The 12,065-nt window shown below is 42.6% G+C and overlaps 1 long non-coding RNA gene across 2 annotated transcripts in view; it reads right to left on the reverse strand.

Moving 5' to 3' along the window:
- LOC118621801 overlaps positions 1-10,429 on the reverse strand; it is a 45,905-nt gene extending 35,476 nt beyond the window's left edge. For both annotated transcript variants that reach the window (XR_004957793.1, XR_004957791.1), the window contains exons 1-3: positions 10,281-10,429; positions 9,469-9,576; positions 1,263-1,365 (exon numbers count right to left, since the gene is read on the reverse strand). This is a non-coding gene — a long non-coding RNA (uncharacterized LOC118621801). The remainder of the gene's footprint in view (positions 1-1,262; positions 1,366-9,468; positions 9,577-10,280) is intronic.
- Between the last annotated feature and the right edge of the window lie 1,636 nt (positions 10,430-12,065).

Consider the following 12,065-nt stretch of genomic DNA (forward strand, 5'->3'; position numbering starts at 1 on the left):
GACTAAATTATAGTGTTTCTAGGTGAATAGTTGGTGGCAAGGAAACAATTAGTATTAAAATCAGGGAGGAGGGAGGAGTGTGCCTGGAAAGAGGCACATGGAGGAAGGTGTGGTTCTGGGAGCTGGAAATGGTGTACTTCTTGATCTGGCTGATAATTACCTGGGTGTTCCCTTCATGATGCTATACATTTTTATTTTCCCAGCTCTTTTTAGTAAGTGTACCACACTTTATAGTTTTAACAAAGGGCTTTTAGAAAGAAAAGAAAAGAAAAGCCTGAGAATTTTTAAACTAAAATGATAAGGGAAAGAAAAGCCCACTCAGCTGTTGCCATGTCTAATCAAGCTGCGCGACCAGCCCAACCCGCAGGCTGTCAGTCACCAGGTGTGTGCAGTGTAGGCAGTGGAGGGTCACTGAATTAGGTTTCACACAAAACATCGGTCCTTCGGGTGCCCACCCTTCACCAACTCAGGGCCAGCCTGTTGCTCAGTGGCGTATGCTCCCACAGAGGGCTGGGAAGGCTCACCTCCTTGGAGGGCAGCCTTGGCCCTCTTCCCTCTCCCCTCTGATGGTGTCAGAAGCTGACAGAGCAGCAATCTCCCTGGAGCCAGAAAAGGAGGCCGTAGTGCTGCCTGGAGACAAATCCTTGCAGATTCTACCCTTCCCTTGAGGAGGAAAAGGATGGCTTTCAGGGCCTCCCTGCAGGGCAGCACATGCCCCTCTGATTTCCCAGTGTGTGACAGCGGGGTTCTTCCCAATTATCCTCAGGCTCAGGCTGTGGTGCATACTCTCTGCTGATCACCCGGCTGAGCTTTGTAGCATCACAGATGAAACAAATCAGATGAAGGTCACTGATCCAAAGACCTGGGTTCTACTTCACCTGGACCCAACCATCCCCCAAGAGGCTTTGACTTTAAGGTGAAGCTGGGGGAGCCAGGTGTGCCTGCACCCCTAGGTCAGGGAGGATGTAATTTTGGTAGATAGTCCCATTCCTTATAGAAGCAAAAACGTTCTTTCTGGTTGGTTTGTTTGTGTTTTTCCTTTCAACATCCAAATTAGAGACTCAAACGTGTTATAACAGGAGAAGCAGAACTTGTTTTAATCTAGTGAGGTCACTGCCTGCCATGGATGAAGTCAGTTCGTCAGATACTCAGAACTAAGACCTGCCTGTGCCGCTGCACTTTCAGCTCCGCCACTCTCGTAGCGCCTCGCACTCCCCACCTCGCACTCCCCACCTCGCACAGGTAATGACCTGTGCACTTACCATTTGCCTTATCTCCTCTAGCACTGGGCTGAAGGCTCCCAGACACACAGTCTTTGTTTCCTCCTTGGTGACAGTGCCTTGAGTCACCAGTCCCTCTAAACATCTGTAGAACAGAAGGAAGACAATTACCATCCATTCATCTCTAAGCTGTACCAATTACCATATTAAATGGTTAATGTACGTGATCTTACATACTCCTCACAACCATCCTTTGAGGTGTTATTATCAGCATTTCACAGATTTAGGAAAAAAAGAAAAAAATCAAGGCTCAAAAATGTTAGAGGATTCGCCCAAGTTCACTCAGCCAGTCAGAGTCAGAGCTAGACTTGACTCCAGAACTGTCCCTTTGCCCAGCCCCTCCTGTTTTCTCTCTGTGATGAGAGGATGAGTGACGTGGGTGATGTCTGTGAGGTGACTCATCCCAATCCCTCAAGTGCAGAGCTAGTAACATTGCCTCCTCCCAAACGAAGCTTGAGGTTCATGGGGCTTTTTCAATACCTTGGCTAGTCCCTGGTGGGGCTAGAATTAACCCAAAGGAAACAGAGAAGTGGGTTTGGCACTCTTTTGTGAGATACTCTCTGCCCACATAACTACCAGGGTTAAAGTGAATGTCATTCACTTGTGTCTTCTCTGACCCTAAGCATGACCAAGCCCACAAGGGCTAATCAGATTACTGAACTCACACAGATCTGTGCTAACTTAGGATGCCTGTCCCACCATCTGCGTGGCAAACACCTGCTCCCCCTTCAAGACCCAAGTCCTGCAGGAAGCCCTTCCCAGCTCTTGCGGCAGAGCTCCTCATCAGCTCTCCCGTTGCTGATCCAAGGAAGGGCTACACATGGTGGGGTCTGAAATCATCAAAATCCCTCTCTCGAGGAATAGCACATCAAACAGGGAAGATAAGAAAACAGACTATGAGTATAACAGGACATTATACTGTTATAACAGTACAACAAGACATTACGTGCCTCCGGGTGTGGTATAATTAAAAATATACACTGATGACATATTCTTGTCAGAAAAATAGAGCCTGACTATAATTAAGCCTCTAGATTTAACTGCCAATTGACAGGAATACAGAGAATAGAAGAACATGGTAAAAACACCACAAGGGTGGAATCAGCCAAAACCAAACTATGAAACAGAACGATTCAGCTGATTTCTTTGACAGATACATGGAGGTGGGACCAGTGATGGGACCTGTCACAGGTTAAAAGAAACTTAAGAGACAATTCAACCAAATGCAAATGTGAACCTAATTTTGAAAACAAAAACTATTAAAAGGGACATTTTTTTGAGACAACTGGAGGGGAAAAAATGAACATGAATCAGATATTAGATGACATTAAAGAATTACTGTTAATTTTGCTAGGTATAATAATGGTTTTGCAGTTATATTCTTCAAAAAGTTCTTATCTGCTAGAGCTATATCATGAAATATATTAGTGAATGAAATAATATGTATCTGGGATTTGCCTTAAATTTATCTCTCAGGAAAAATAACTGAGGGGATAGACAAAGCTGGAATAGCAAAGTGTTGGTAATTATTGAAGTGGGGGAGGGACCTTTACATTCCTCTCTCTAGTTCTTGAAATTTTCCATACTAAAATGTTAGATATTTTTCAAACATAGTAGATTGCATGCAAAAAGCAGTAATGGATAAATGCTGAGAGGCTTGGGGAGCAGGGAGGAAGGGTGCTAAACTAGCCTGAGGTGGTTGAGGACAGCTGGACAGAGAGGAGCTCAACCACTGAGCAGTTCTCATGCTGCATTATCATGGGCACACCAGGGATATAGGTTATTCATCTTTGAGACTCCAGCACTCAGTAGAGTAAGGCAAACAACAGGTGCTAAATATAAATTATTGAATGAATTAACTATAACCACCCAAAGACCCCTTTCATTTTCCCATTAAAGTAGCAGCAGCAGTAGCAAACTCTCAGTGCTGTGTTGGACGTGGAGGATACATAGACATAAAAAACGAATCCCCACTTTCAAGAGAAGACAAACCATTCACACAAAAAATTGAGCCCAGCCAGTATGGCTCAGTGGTTGAGCATTGATCTATGCACCAAGAGGTGTACAGTTTGATTCCCAGTCAGGGTACACATCCAGGTTGCAGGCCAATCCCGAGTGGGGGCGTGCAGAAAGCAGCTGATCAGTGTTCTCTCTCATCAATGTTTCTCTCTCTCTCCCCCTTCCTTTCTCTCTAAAATCAATAAAGAAAAATATTTTTAATAGATTTTCCAAAGAAGCGAAATGTGCTAAGCACTAAATGAATTGCATGACATGCTGAACATTGCATCTCTGGAGGACTCTTCTGAGAATTTGTGTGCAGAATGGCTCAGCGGGGTAGGGCGGCCATCTGGATCCAGGCATGCAAGAGTGAGGGCCATCTGCAGCGGTGGCTGTGGAAGTATAAAGGAAGAAAGGGGTGGGTGTGGAAGAACTGATCACACTGTAAGGAAGTGTGTAGAGCATGATATTGGTGCTCTCAAAATTCTTCCCGGCCCATCAAAGCTCACATGGATCCTTCCATCATCACTGCCAGGAGCCTGGTGAAGGGAGGGCGGAGGGAAACACATGTTCACAGACAACAGGCATTAATCCTTGCAAATGAAAGATGCAGCAGAGAGTAGGAAGAGAGGGTGAAATGTACTACATTGCCACTGAGCAACTGGGCTCTTCCTCCCTACTCTGGCTATTGTGGGATCAGAATTCCAAAACTTCCATTTCCTTTTATAAACATTATAAGAAACCTACATAGAAAAATGCCATCTGAGTACACCTTTGGTTTTTTTCTACGTGATCAGGACAAGCTTCGCCAGGACCGAGAAGGGGCCACTAGCCTGCTCTTCCTCATGCCTGGAAGAAGTGACTCCGGGCTGATCAGCACTTGGCGGTGTTTTTCTGGCCTATCTTTAGAGGCTCCAAGGGAGCAGCTTTCCCAGACTAAGCTCCCCACTATATTTATACAATCTGAAAATGGGCAGAAAAAAAACAATGACTCAGCAACCCAGCAGGATGTAGGCCCGAAGATAAAATTAAGTCGATTTATAGAAAAATTTAAAAGGCTGTATCTCTTGCACATCTGACTCTGTGAGCTGAGATTTATGACCACTACATAAGGAAGAGACCCCTTTCAAGTCAGCGTAAGCAGAAAGGAGGTTTATGGTAGAATACATGAAAATCTAGAACTCTATATTAGGCAGCATGGCCAGGCTTTAAGAGGGATTAAAACCTGGTACAGAGGACTTCTGGTCAAGATGGCGGCATACGTAAATGCGGTCTCACGTCCTCCCACAACCACATCAAAGTTACAACTAAACTACAGAACAACCATCATTCAAAGCTGCCTGAAATCAAGCTGAGTGGAAGTCCTACAACTACGGAATTAAAGAAGAAGCCTCATGGAGACTGGTAGGAGGGGCATAGGTACCACGGGCTGGTCCCACACCCATGTGTGGCCGATAAAAATCAGGAGGACACCTCGGCTGGGAGGTCCTCCCTGAGGACTGAGGTGTCCCCGTCCCACACCAAGCACCCCTCTCAGGGTTCCAGGGCCAGGAAGAGAAGTCCTCATAACTTCTGGCTGGAAAAACCAGCGGGAACTTAGGCCCAGGGAGGCTGAGGTGGCTGGAGCCCCAGGCAGCTCCTCTTAAAGGGCCCGTGCACAGACTTACTCAGACTTGCTCCCCCTAAGCTCAGAGGGGAAGCAGCTTGAGGGGCTTAGGGAAGAGGCATCTTGTACCTGGTGAGAAGGTGGGTGAGAACAGAAGGATTTAGAACTCTCTGCCTAAACCTTAAAGAAAAGGAAATGAAGACAGAGTCAGGGATTCCTAACTTTCCTGAACTCTGGACAGTGAGGTGCAGTGGAGACCCTGGGGGCCAACTCTCCCATCCCAGGCTGTTGGCCACCCCCCACACTCATGGGAATGAGCCTGCTCCTACACTGTGGTCACTGCCAATAAAGTGCTTCTTTCTGTGGAAAAGGAACGCTGCTTTTGAAAACTAAAGTGTGATATATATCTTAACTAGCTGATGGGAACTCCTGTGTTCAGACTAGGAATCAAAGTATAGACTTTGTTACATTATAAACATTTTTCCTACTGCCTACTGTAAACCAGCTCCAGAACTTGCCACATGAGAAAGAAGCACCCAACGGCCTAAACAGAGAGCTGTCCATTTAGAGCCTGGCTTTGATCCTGTCCCGGACACAATCCACTTTCCTCTAACCCTTCTTACCCAGAATCAAGTTTTAGGACATCATTCCAAGTGAGCTGAGCCAAAAGGCAATGAAGATTAAAGCTAACAAGGAAACCAACCGCGTGTTTTTAAAAATACACAAGCAACGCCTGGCTTTCCATAGGATCTGGGCTCTGGGTTCTGAAGCACAGCCCAGGAGACACCACCACAGAGAACTGGTAACAGCCTGGAGTTAATGGTGTCCGATACAGTGGTCACTAGCAGCTGTGCATGTTGAGACTTGAAATATAGCTAATTCGACGTATGCCGTACATGGAAGAGACCCGTCAAGTTTTAAAGATTTAGTACAAAATGATGCAAAATATCTCCTTAACAGTTTTTATATTGATTATGTGTTGAAATGTAATATTTTGGATATATTTAGTTAAAGAAAATATATTCTTCAAATCAATTTTACCTGTTTCTTTTTTATTGTTTTAGTGGGGCAGACTAGGCTACTATGTAATTTAAAACTGCATGTGGTCCCGGCCATTATGGCTCAGTAATAAATGTCACCTGCGGACCAAAGAGTCCCAGGTTTGATTCCGGCCAAGGGCACGTACCTCAGTTGTAGTTTGTGTGTGGGTGGCAACCAATCGATGTGTCTCTCTCACATTGATGTCTCTCTCTCTCTCTCTCTCTCTCTCTCTCTCTCTCTCTCTCTCTCCCTCCCCCTCCCTCTCTCCCTCCAGCTCTGTCTGAAGATTAATGTAAAAAATATCCTCAGGTGAGGATTTAAAAAAATAAGAAATAAATAAATATTTTTTAAAAAACTGTGTGTGTGGCTCACGGTATGTTTCTGTTGACAACACTTGCCTAGAGGGCTCAGCCCACGCCCACTGCTCTCAGCTCCTCCTCATTTTATTCTGAACCATATCAGTTGGTTCTGTCTTTAATTTTTTAAATTCCTTGCACATTCTAGTGATAAAAAAGAATTTTGAAGGGCAAGTCATTCAGATTTATTTTGGGCAAGTTGTGATGATAAAAAAAAATTAGAAGAGGGAGAAGAAAGGAACATGTCCTGGTTTACTGAGAAGGTAAGAAACAAACATTCTGCTCATCTGTTACAGAGGATGTGCTCCCCTACGCGACAAATTGATATTCCTCCTAGAGAATAAAGAATAAAGAATGTAATAATGACAGATGAGTTTCTATTTGGCATTCACTAAAAATGAGTCCGTTAAATTTGAAGTCTCCCACCACATATTAGCAAATGCTCAAAAAGCTGGAACAAATTACCAGTTAAATGTTATTACTTGGTGCAAACAAATCTAAGTAAGTTCTGACCCAGAGCATCAAACTGCCGGGTGTCGGGAGGGCAGAGAGGAGGGAAGGCAGACAGTTGCTGCATGAAGTTCTCAGTAGAAAACCTCTGTGTGACTCCTCAGTCACACTTCAGTGTCTTAGAAAAGCTGAAGGATATTTGGGCCATCTAGAGGAATTCTGTGTCTTTGTCTTCAGACTTTCGATAAACCTTTACTCAGCAGAGCCCAAAGCAGCCTTGAAGATTAGGACAAAGGTTAACAAAGGATGAGATAATAGTTGGGTGACATTAGTTGGAATACAGAGAACAGCTGACTGACAAAGGTTTGGGGTGAGGAACAGCAACACTTGCTGTCATTTCCTAGAGGACTGTGATATTGCATTTCCCGGGCCCCCCACTGTCACAGAGATGACCTTCGCCACACTCCCAGAATGACTCATGTGCCATCTATTGGACATCTCTACACTAATCAGAGGCTTGTTAAACAAGTCGTACAGAAGCCTGCAGGTAGCCCATCAAACCCAGCAGTGAGGTGTGATTTCTCCTCCTCCACCTCCTCACCCCTCCCATTGATTCATGATCTCCTGAGTAATCCTGGGGACCTGGTTTAGCTATTGAAATACTTTATTGAACAAAGCTGTACTGTGTAGGAAAACAAGAATCCAGGCAGGAGTACAAATCTTTACAAACCAATGCTCCCAGACTTGTTTCTATCCATCCTTCACCCTATACCTGGATGGGTTTCCTCCTTTTTTATTCATTCCTAGTGCCTGCTTGATTTGCTCAAGGTGTGTGCACTGTTTGCTGTGAGGTGTCCCCATCTTGTTGGTCTTTGGCAGCCTCCAGTTAGCATTTCCCAATGCCCTAAGTCTTCTGCCTGTACCTGTGTTACCCTTCCAGTTGCCTAGGTACAACCCTACTTTGCAAGTTACCACCTGTGGATGGGCTGGATTTTGCTAGGATGTTTTGAAATGACGACACTGATTCCTCCCCTGAGGAGACTGACTCAGCAAAGATCATGACAAATACTCCAAGTCTTATAATCATGGGAAAGGAACATTAGAGTTGGGATTAGTTTAGAAGATCCCATTTTTCAATATTACACAACTGGCTCTAAGATATCTTAGAGAAGCCATTCTCCAAAGAAAAATAAAAACTGCTCCTTAAATTTAAATGTGTATATGGTACAGAGATGTGAAGTACAGCTTAGGGAATATAGTTAATAATAGTGTAATAGCTATGTATAGTGCCAGGTGAATACTTGAAATATCAGGGACACCACTTTATAAAGTATTTGGTTGTCTAACCACTAGGCTGTACACCTGACACTAATATAAATTAATAGTAAATATAAACTGTAATTGAAAAATAAAAATTTCAAAAATAATTTGAATAGATATGCCAAATAAATAAATAAAATAAGTGTGTCTATGGTATAAAAATACTTGTCTATACAGACACAAAAGCTTAGCACTTATTCATGTATCTTCAAAATGTGCTACAAACTTTATATAATTAATCCTAACCCATACCCAGATAGAGAAGTCAGTACTAACAATTCTTTTACATTGTCAAATGGAGAAATTTAGGCACACTAAGGCTTTAAAAATTGTCCAAAGACACTGAGAACCAGCACGAATTAGCAGGTGTTGCTTATTCGAGGGCCAACACCAGGCAAACAATTATGTAGAGAGGAGGAAAAAAAAAGACAGGGAGTGAATATAAGACTAGTTTGTTTTTTTTCATGGACTAGTCTCCCTTAAAATAATTGCAGATAATGCATTCATTCAAATGGACCAAATCGAGCCAGTGTTTCCTAGAAGACACCCTTTCTTGCTTGGAAATACCCTAGATTAGCCCATGCTGCCTTTTCACAGGACTTCCTTTACTTCTTCCCAAACATTCTTGTTTTCCTTCTCCTTACAGTATTTTGCTTGAATAACTATGGGAGACATAAACTGGTGGCTAAGAGCAGGACAAAGAACCAATGAAAATGCGTTCAAAAGCTGGTTCCACTGCTTACTTAACCACACCGAACATGGGAAAATGCTTAACTCTAAAACTGCTTCTATCAATGAAATAGGATCATAATGGTGCCTACCTCTCAGGATTGCTGGGAGGATTCAGCAACATAATATACATAAAGTGTTTAGCATGGTACCTGGTATGTACACACACAATAAATAGTAATAATTACAATAATTCTGTTTTAAAGCCAGAAATTCCAGCTTCTCAAAAAATAAAAATAAAAAAAACAATGCCAACAGCCAAAACGTGCTACTGAAAGATTTTAAGGGTCAACTTATAACAGTTTAACTGAGATACGGACACAGAGCTCAGACAGGGAGATCAGAACATTGGTTTGATCACTGATAAAAGCGTGGATAGTAGGACATGGCTTTGCTGTGTGGCCACAGTGGGTGTGTACGTCTTTACCTCTGGCTTAAAGAGGCACAGCTGGACCACCACAGGCCTTCTCCTCAAAGGCAGGTCCCTTAAATATGGCAGAAAGCAGAATAGTCAGGAGAGTCTTTTAAAAAGAAAGGAAGAAACTGTACAGAGCTGCTCAGTCTTTCATCTCAAGGGTAAGGAGAGGCCCGAAGATAAGTCTAGCTGAGGTTCTTCCACACAGACACATAAAGAGCAGAGAGAAGGTTCTGACTGTACCCTACCCCCAACAAGAAAGAATTTTCTTACTGGGGTTGTTCTATAAAATGCTGCAACTCCTCTCTTCCTCTAAGACATTCTTCCACATTAGAGTTCTCCTCTTTTGCCTCTTCTCCATAGCATGTTCTCTGAGTTGAACTATAATGAGAGCAAAAATAGACTAAAAAGACCAGACACAGAAAATATATAGAATTCAATCATCATTGATCACCCAATATGTACCTTCAGGGCTGTGAATAAGACAAACTCCCAGCTCTCTCCCATGAGCTTCCACTTGATGTGGGAGAAACAGGGCAAGCTACCTAAAGAAGTCCATTTCTGCATACATGGAGTAACACACCCAAGCTCTGAGTTCTTGCCCAGATTCTTCCATTAACTGACTATGTAATAAAGTTTTTACAGGCCTCCATCAAATGAGGGAATAGCATTGGAACTATGGGATGTTGACTGAAGTTCCCAAAGTTTCCCTCCTCCTTGGGTTTTCCCAGGGAGATCTTCTGGAAGGCAGTGACATCAAATGCAGGTATATGTCACCTGGCAGCTGTGCTAGATAGACACCAATGGGAAACTTAAAAGAAGTCACAATTTGCCCTGCTGGTGTGGTTCAGTGGTTGAGCATTGACCCATGCACCAAGAGGTTATCAGTTCAATTACCGGTGAGGGCCCATGCCCAGGTTGTGGGCTCCATCCCCAGTGAGGGGCATGCAGGAGGTGGCCAATCGATGTTCTCTCTCATCGATGTCTCTATCTCTCTTTCTCTCCCTTCCTCTCTCTCTAAAATCAATAAAGAAAAATCATTTTTAAAAGAAAAGAAAAGAATTCATAATTCAAATGCTACTTACTTCTATTTTAGACAAAATTCTTTTGAGTTCGGTGATCCCTTTCTAAAGCTATTGGGGATATGAAGAAGCTAATTGGAAAATATCATAGATGCAAGCACAGCAACAAGAAGTGCCAGACCGTAGTGGCTCTGCCTTACTTTAGTCCTGAAAGCCTCCTGTAATAGATGGGAAACAAAAGGTAGTTATGCCCCTGCCCCATATTTCAGATATATGTTTAAATTATGTTCAGTAGGCCCTGGAATATATATTAGAAAGATTTCTATTCAGGCGAATTAAGATTAGAAATGTTTGGTACTTTAAGACATAAATGTCTTTATTCTGAAAAATTAATCTGTAATTACACAGATGAATAACTGGGTTTTGCCATCTATTTCTTTTCTAAGCAGTTGCAAGCTCACATGCTTCAGGGATCAAAAAAGTCACAGATGTATAAAGTATATGTAGGCATTCAAACTCAAACACAATAGAGAGTCAAACTCAAAATCGTTTGAAAATTGTGATCTTCATTTTAATTAATGTTCAGAAGAGAGAAAGGTACCCCTTGAACTTAAAAGTAAGATCACCCTCTGAGAGTGATCCTGGCAAAGATCAATACATAATAGATGAAATGAGCCATTAGTGGAAATCACCTTTCCTAAAATTGGTCTGTAAATATATGGCTGAGAAGATTCTAGTCAAGTCATTTAGAGTAAGTCTCAAAGAGACAGGAATGATGGAAATTAAGAAGAAAACAAGAAACAATCCCTGGCCAGTGTGACTCAGTTGGAGCATAGTCTTGTGCCCCAAAAGGTTGCTGGTTCAATTCCCAGTCAGGGCACATGCCTGGGTTGTGGGTTCGATTCCTGATAGCGGTGCCTGTGGGAGGCAACTAATCACTGTTTCTCTCACATTGATGTGTCTCTTTCTCTCTCCCTTACCTTCTCTCTAAAATCAGTCAAACATATCCTTGGGTAAGGATTTTTTTAAAAAGAAGAAGATAGGAAACATAATTTCTGGGTTGCCTTTCCAATAGCCATTCCTTTGCCCTTTTTCATTGATATCAGAACCTGCCTCCTATAGTTGGCTGTAAAAATACCAGAGACTGCCTGTCCCAGCTTCTCTTGCAGCTAGGGGTAAAAAGTTAATACTGTTCTAGCAAATAAAAACACAAGGGACAATCTTCTGGGAGACTTCTGGGATGTTTTCTCTGTGCTAATACCAAAACCACCCAAGCAAAGCTTATTCCTTTCCTGGGTCCAGAGACTAAGAAAACTGGAGAATCTTCAAAGCAGGTGGAGGCATAAGTCAGTGTAATTTGAATTTCAGAAGGGTTGATATTACAAATCTATCTTTGCTCTTGGAGAATGCTTTACAGATCAAAGGGTTGTATCTCTCTTCAGACACTCTCCAAATCGAACTCTGTGTTAAATAAGAAACCATGTTTGGAAAAAATGAAAATTCTGAGATGAAACTATCATGTTCACTCAGAAAAGAGCCGACAATGATTTGCTTTTTCTGGAACATCAAAGTGCCCTAGAAAGACCTACAGCGATTTTTATGCAGATGCTCCAGCAAGATAAGATATACTGCTTATCACAAATATTGTGATAGACTGTTCAACTGCGGTTAGTGATCTCTGTCAAAGAAACTAATAAATCAAAATGTAAGAATTTGACTACTTCTTCAGCTTTTTTTCACATAAAAAAGGACATCAAGAGACCATTCCTACTACATCAGTCACCTCTTAGGTGCCACTTCAGATCCTCTCGGCCTTATCTTTCTCTGTGATCTTTGGCCTCTTGTTCC

This window comes from Molossus molossus, unplaced genomic scaffold (genome assembly GCF_014108415.1).
Source record: "Molossus molossus isolate mMolMol1 unplaced genomic scaffold, mMolMol1.p scaffold_m16_p_8, whole genome shotgun sequence".
Lineage (NCBI taxonomy): Eukaryota > Metazoa > Chordata > Mammalia > Chiroptera > Molossidae > Molossus > Molossus molossus.